Source organism: Myotis brandtii, unplaced genomic scaffold (genome assembly GCF_000412655.1).
Source record: "Myotis brandtii unplaced genomic scaffold, ASM41265v1 scaffold6, whole genome shotgun sequence".
Lineage (NCBI taxonomy): Eukaryota > Metazoa > Chordata > Mammalia > Chiroptera > Vespertilionidae > Myotis > Myotis brandtii.
Window position 1 is genome coordinate 569,159 of NW_005370271.1, and position 6,418 is coordinate 575,576.

The window sequence follows — 6,418 nt, forward strand, 5'->3', positions numbered from 1 at the left end:
AGAAAGGCGAAGGGAATCGAGTCAGACGAGACGTGCGGAGTGGCCCTCGGCTTTCTCACTTGTCACGCTGGTGGGTCTCCAGCCCGTGCCGGGCCCTGAGGTTCCAGAGGTAAGAGAACCTGGTCTGACCATCCAGGTAGTGGGGGCGTGGAAGGCAGACGGACCTCGGAAAGCACAGCGATGCTACTTATGATGATTTTGAGGGGCGCCGGGGTCGAAGCCATGGAGGGGAGGAAAATCAGAGAGGGCTTCTCAGAGGAAGTGACCCCGGAGCTGGGTCTCGCAGGCAGGCAGTCGCAGGGATGATGTCCCAGGCAGAGGGCACTGTATCAGCCAAGGCAGGGAGGCCTGAAATAGCACCAAGCTCCCCAGGATCTGCAAGAACTGTAAGGGATGGGCCATAGGAGGTGTTCAGGGGCCCCCGAGCTGTCACTCACTCGAAGCTTCCTGGGATACATGGGCATCATCTCATTTCCTGGGCCCATTTCACAGATGAGGAAGCTGAGGCTCGGGAAGGTAAAGCCGTTTCTCCAAGATCAACTACCAGGAAGTAGGGCCTCTGGGACCGGCACCCAAGTCCACCTGCTCTAAAGCTTCAAGGTCTTGACTACCCTGCCCACCTCTTCAAACCCTGGGGACTCTCAGAAGCCATGGGAAGAAGTTTGGATTTTATCCTGAGGACCGTGGGGGCCTTAGAGCATCGCAGCAGGAGAAAGAGGTGCTCACATTTGCAATGAGGGGGCTCACCATGGCCGGATACAAACAGACAGGAAAAACAGAGTGAAGTAACATCAGGAAATTGAGCCAGGCCAGGGAATGTCAGGCCCAGTGTCGCCCCCTGACCCGGGGGACCACCGCTCCTTGACCCGGCCCCCTCCTCTCCACCGATGCTCTGGCCACACAGAAACGGTTTCAGCTCCGCCCTGGCCGGGCCGTCTCTGCCTCTCGCATCCGCCCAGACACCTTGCTGCTGCTCTTTGCCGGACGGACGTGCACTCTGCCGCCAGGAGCCGGCGGAAAGGTCGCTTTCTTCAGAAAACCTCCCCTGACCACTTCCCCTTCCCAGCTGGTCAGCTGGCCTGTTCCCCAGGCGCCACGCCTCTCCTTTGACCTTGTCCGTTGTGCTTCTAGAAAGGGCACAGAGCCCTGCCTCGCCCACCCGACTCCCCGGTGCGCAGCACATGGAGCAGCCCCGGGCATCCAGCTGAATTGGGGTTTGGAGGTGGCACCGTCTGCTTAGAACACCCTCCGTCCCACTCACCTCCCTCAACCGCACACTCACACTAGTGTCCCCACCCCCCGGCCCCACCCAACCCACCGGGTCCTCTGGTCTTAGAGAATTGAATTGTCCAACGAGCTGCGCACTGACCAGCACTTTAAGGGAAGTGGACAATTATTAGGCCTGGGCTACTGTGTTGTCTTGAGACTTGGAGGAAAGACTCAGGCCAAGGGTCTTGCCCTCTAAGAAGACTGACTTGCCCCCTGCCACCAGGTTCCTCCCCTGCCGGGCTGGGCCGGGTCCCTCCTGGGCTCCTCCAGCACCAGGGCCGTCCCTCTGGGTTGGGTGCCCGCCTCTCCCTCTAGGCTGGGCCTGCTTGAGTTCCAGGCCCAAAGCCTGGAACCTGGTAGGTGCTTGCACCCGTGGGACTGATGGTTCCATGAATGACCGAATCAACACGGAAATCAAAGTAAGCTGCTCAAACTGAAAGGTGCCCAAGGCTGGGCTGGGGGCATGCTGGCCGCCTGGGCTCAGCTTGGATGGACTGGAGGGACTCGCATCTGAGCCATCTCCACTTCTGCTCAGGGCCTGGGAAGGGAAATGCCTGCAGATGACCAACATGTGGGGACATGGTGGGCACCTCACTTCTGGGGGTCCCTTGATTCTGGGGACTGGTTGCTTTCATCCTTGATTTCATCACCGTGGGTCATACAGAGTCGGCCTATTTTAGACACCTGCTAACCCAGGGGGCTGGGCACAGGCCTGGCCCTCTAGCTGAAGGGCCCCACAGACCTGTCTTCCTTCATCGTGGGAAGCGGGAAGAGGAGGGGATGTCCAGTGCTACCCACGCCTGGAAGTGTTAGGACACCTGATGCCCAGAGAGGAGAGAGTTGGCCCTCAGGCACAACAGTGGATTTTTCTATCTTGACAAAAAGATGGGGAATTCAAATCTGTGAATACATCCCATCTGCCAAACGCCACACACTTTATCTGCAATCTCTGTCCCAGCTCCCCATTTTACAGATGAGAAAACTGAGGCTCAGAGAGGCAGAGTGGCAGGTCCCAGGGAACACACGGAATTGGAGGTGAACCCCCAGATTCCAACCAGGTTGTGTTTGGCCTCGCAGTGTCCCGGGGGACCTGCTGGCTGGCCCTCCCCGGCCAGTGCTCTGTGCCCCTCTCTGGTCACCGGTCACCATGGCAGGGGCAGGGGCCTTCCCCACCCACTCTCGGCTCCTGCTGCCCGTTCTAGCCACTGCTGCCAAGAGCTGGGACCTGACTGGAATTTGGGGTTCGCTCCGCTGCAGCCCAACAAAGGTTTTTATTGGAATGCCCCTCCGATTTCCAGACTTTGAAGATGTTTCAACAATGCAGTAAAAGGCAGGTCCTTGCCACAACAAAAGGCAGAAATATCACCGAGGAGTAAACAGAATTCCTTGGCCTCTTCGGAGCATGTGTCAACATCTCTTATTCATCCCCCCTCCCCACCTCCCCCTTTTCTTTTCTCCGGAGTCAGAGCCGGGGCGGGGAGGTGTCTTCCTGGCACCGGTGGGGAGGGCCGCGGGCTACCCCGGCCCCGCCTCAGAACAGATGCCGGCCTTCGGTAAACTGAGAACGCGTAAGCGGCCGTGAGATGCTTTCCCCACGACCACAATCCCCCACATGGAAAAGCCATTCGCCGCCGTGGCCCCCGCGCCCTGCCCCCTGGCACACACATGTGGCGGCCACGGCTCCAGAAACAGGCCTTCCCAGAACAAGAATGTATGTGACATGTACAGAACGGGTTGATTGCCACTGATGGCTGGAAATTAAATGGATTTGAAATGTACATGCTTAAAAACCATTTCGGCGGAAAGCATGCCCATTTAATATTGCGTCTCTAAATGAGGCCTCGCTCCCCAGGCAGGCTTGTAACGTGATGAAAACCAGCAGGCAGACCCCACCTGGGACCCCACTCGCCAAGGACACGGTACCCAGGGGCAGGGTAGGCATGTAAGTGTGTGTGAGTGTGAGTCCGTGGTGTGTGAGCTTGTGCGAGCACTTGGCAGTCTGAGTCTGGGTGTCGATGTGTGTTGTGTGTGTGTCCATGTGTGTGTGTGTGTGTGAGCACTTGGCAGTCTGAGTCTGGGTGTCCGTGTGTGTTATGTGTGTGTCCGTGTGTGTGTGTGTGGGGGGGTGAATCTGAGTGTGAGTATGTGTAGTCTGGTGTGTGATCTTGCATGTGTGTGTTTGTGTGAAGTGATGGAAGGAGGGGCAAGATGCCGCCTTCCTTCCACATTTTTCCAAGTCGGCAAATGCCACCTGCGCCCTCACCTTATGCTGAAATGAGGGAGGGGGTGGGAGGGCGCCAATCTCAGGAAAGGAGAGGAACCGAGACAAAGTCAAAGAAATGACCGAAGAGCAAGGCAAGACCATGTTTAAGTGCAGAACTGGAAAGGGGAAAGGGACAGTGACTGATTACACACCACCTGGGCACTCATATGGACTCGTGAAGAAGAGTTGATCTCTGAAAGCAGTTAGTCCCGGGTACAGAATCACACAGACGCTACTGCTTCCTGGCCATGAGGCCTCGAGCAAGTCTCTTCTCTCTGGGCCTCGGTTTCCTTGCTGGTAAGATGGGGCTGATAGAACATGTTGTGTTCATGCCAAGCATTCAACAAATAATACCTACATTCACAGTATAATGATTTCCCTGGAGGGGACCCGTGAGACAGGCATCCCACGCCCATTCTACAGATGAGAAAGCCGAGGCCCAACGGCCTCACAGCCACACAGGAATAGAGTCAAGACTAGAACCCAGAGCCCTCTTGCTTCAAAGTCTACCACGTCACCCTCCCGCTGAGGCTCTGACCTCCAGAAATACTGGTTTCAGAGGCAGGAAGGCCAATGGGGGCGGGTGGGCCGGGGGGAAGGAAAGGGTTAGCAGAGGGAACAACTCTTCCTGGTGGGAGAACCTTGTAGGCACAAGCACCCAGTCAGGACCTCTCTCCAGAGTGAGGTGGGTAAGGAGCTCTTCTCGCCAGGATCTGGGGGTTGAGAGGGAACCAAGCCAGACACAGCCCTGGGCTTTATTAAATGCCGTTTCGCCGGCCGTGTCTCCCCCTGACCAATGACCACTCAACAGCAGCTCCTGGCCCTCCCGAGGAGAGCGGCTCCGATCACAGTTAGAAGCCACTGCCTGTCCAGTGTCTGCAGTCGTCCCGGATAGAACGGGCTCCCGTGGAGGCAGTGGGGTCCCCGCCGACGGCCAGTCCGGGTGCTGTGGTGAAACTGAATAGAAGCTGGAACGTGCAGCAGTTCAGTGGCCGGCACGTGGAGGGGGACATGAGATGACCAGCGGCTCATGCGGGCAGAGTGGCAGGGAGTACAGCGGCCCCCTGGGGACCCAGGCACACAGATACCCAGGTCTCTCCGCGTGGGAGCCTCCAGGGTGTGGAGTGGACGCGTCATCCTCCCCAGGCTGCCATTTCTTCATTCCACGCACAAGGCATCCAAAAATAATCATAAAAGAAAAAGAAAAAGGTTTCCACAAGGCCAGGCTTCGAAAGCATAAAATCAGCTTCAGAGAAGTCCTGAGCCTCCGCGAGCGTGTTATTGGGCTGAGTCTGAGTGCCATTTGCGTTCGTTTCCAACGGCTCTTGGAGGAGGCGTCTGGGAACCCTGCTGGGCGGCGATGGCAGGTTCCATTAGGCCGCGGCCCTCGCACGAGCAGCCCAGTGCCCCGTGCACCCCGGCCCCGTGAGCAGCTGAAAACCCAAGATCAAGTGCAAAGGGGACTCTGGCTGCCAAATTTCAGGGCTGGGGGGGGGAAAAAAAGAAAAAGAAAAAAGAAATCTGGAATGTGTTTCTACTTACTGTCCATTCCAGTAAAATGAACCGGTCTCTCCTCCAAACATGTGTTACTGCTTAGGCCAGAAACTGTATATATTGGTCTAAATCCAGAATGGTCTATGTGACATATTACTCCATATGACAAAATTACTACAACCTGCACTCCGTAGAAATGCCTGCTGCAACAGTATAGGATGATAATTTGTTGTACAACAAAAGTACATAATAATTTCATGTCAGTGTGGGCCAGGCCTCGGGATTTTCAAAGGGAAATCTCGGAGGCATGTGGACCCGTGTGGAATACGCACCTCCCCCCAAGTCCCCCACCCCTACCCCTCACACATGCTCATATGGTGTGTGATCAGGACGGGAGAGAGTGGGGCTTTATTTATAACATACCATATTCCACTTGAAAGTGACAAGAACACACACACACACACACACACACATACACATACACACACACACACACACACACACACACACGCACGCGCGCACACACACACCATCAAAACCAAACCACAAAAGCCAAATGGGAATCTGGTGTTCGCAAGCACGAGACGCCGTGGCCAGCGCTGGTTCCCGAACCTCAGGGTGAAGGAGGGTGAAGAAGCCCTAAGACAGGGATGCTCATCTGTCAGCTGTAGGGGACCCATCCGAGCAGAGCCACGTGAATTCCCCAAGACCCCCCCAAACCACAGCCTCCTCCTCAGCCCTTGTCGGGGCTAAGGTTTCATTAGGAGCCGCGGGCCCTGTGCCAACCCTCTCATCCGTCCCGCTAAGCGGCTCCGCAGGTCACTCCACAGAACACGGATTCGCGTTGGGATAATGTCGTGGAGAGGAACCACCCGAAACCTGACCCATTCGGGGCCCGTTCGCGGCGCAGCATTCCTTTATGGCGGTGGCTCTCAACCTTGGCTGCACCTTAGCATCACCTGGGGATCTTTTTTAAATCCTGATTTCTGGGCCTCCTCCTCCGGAAATTCTGTTTCTTTGTTATGGGGTGGGGCCACAACATGAGTCACAAAGAAACAGAATTTCCGGAGGATGAGGCCCAGAAATCAGGATTTTAAAAAAGATTCCCAGGTGATTCTCATGTGCAGCCAAGGTTGAGAACCACTGGTTTATGGCACTTCTCACGGAGCACGGTTGCGAGCCGGGGAGAAGCACCGGATGAGAGAAATTGGACGCAGCGCGTGAAACGGCTCGACGGCTAATCCAGTCGCGTGTGACTCCGTTTTCCCGCCGTGGAAACTTCGGTTACAGGCAAACGTGCAGACTTCCTTTTCCCTTCCCCTCCCTCCGTCATTCCCGTCGGCCCTTCCTGGCCTGCCTTCTTTCTTTTCCTTCCTTTCTCCTTGTTTCTCC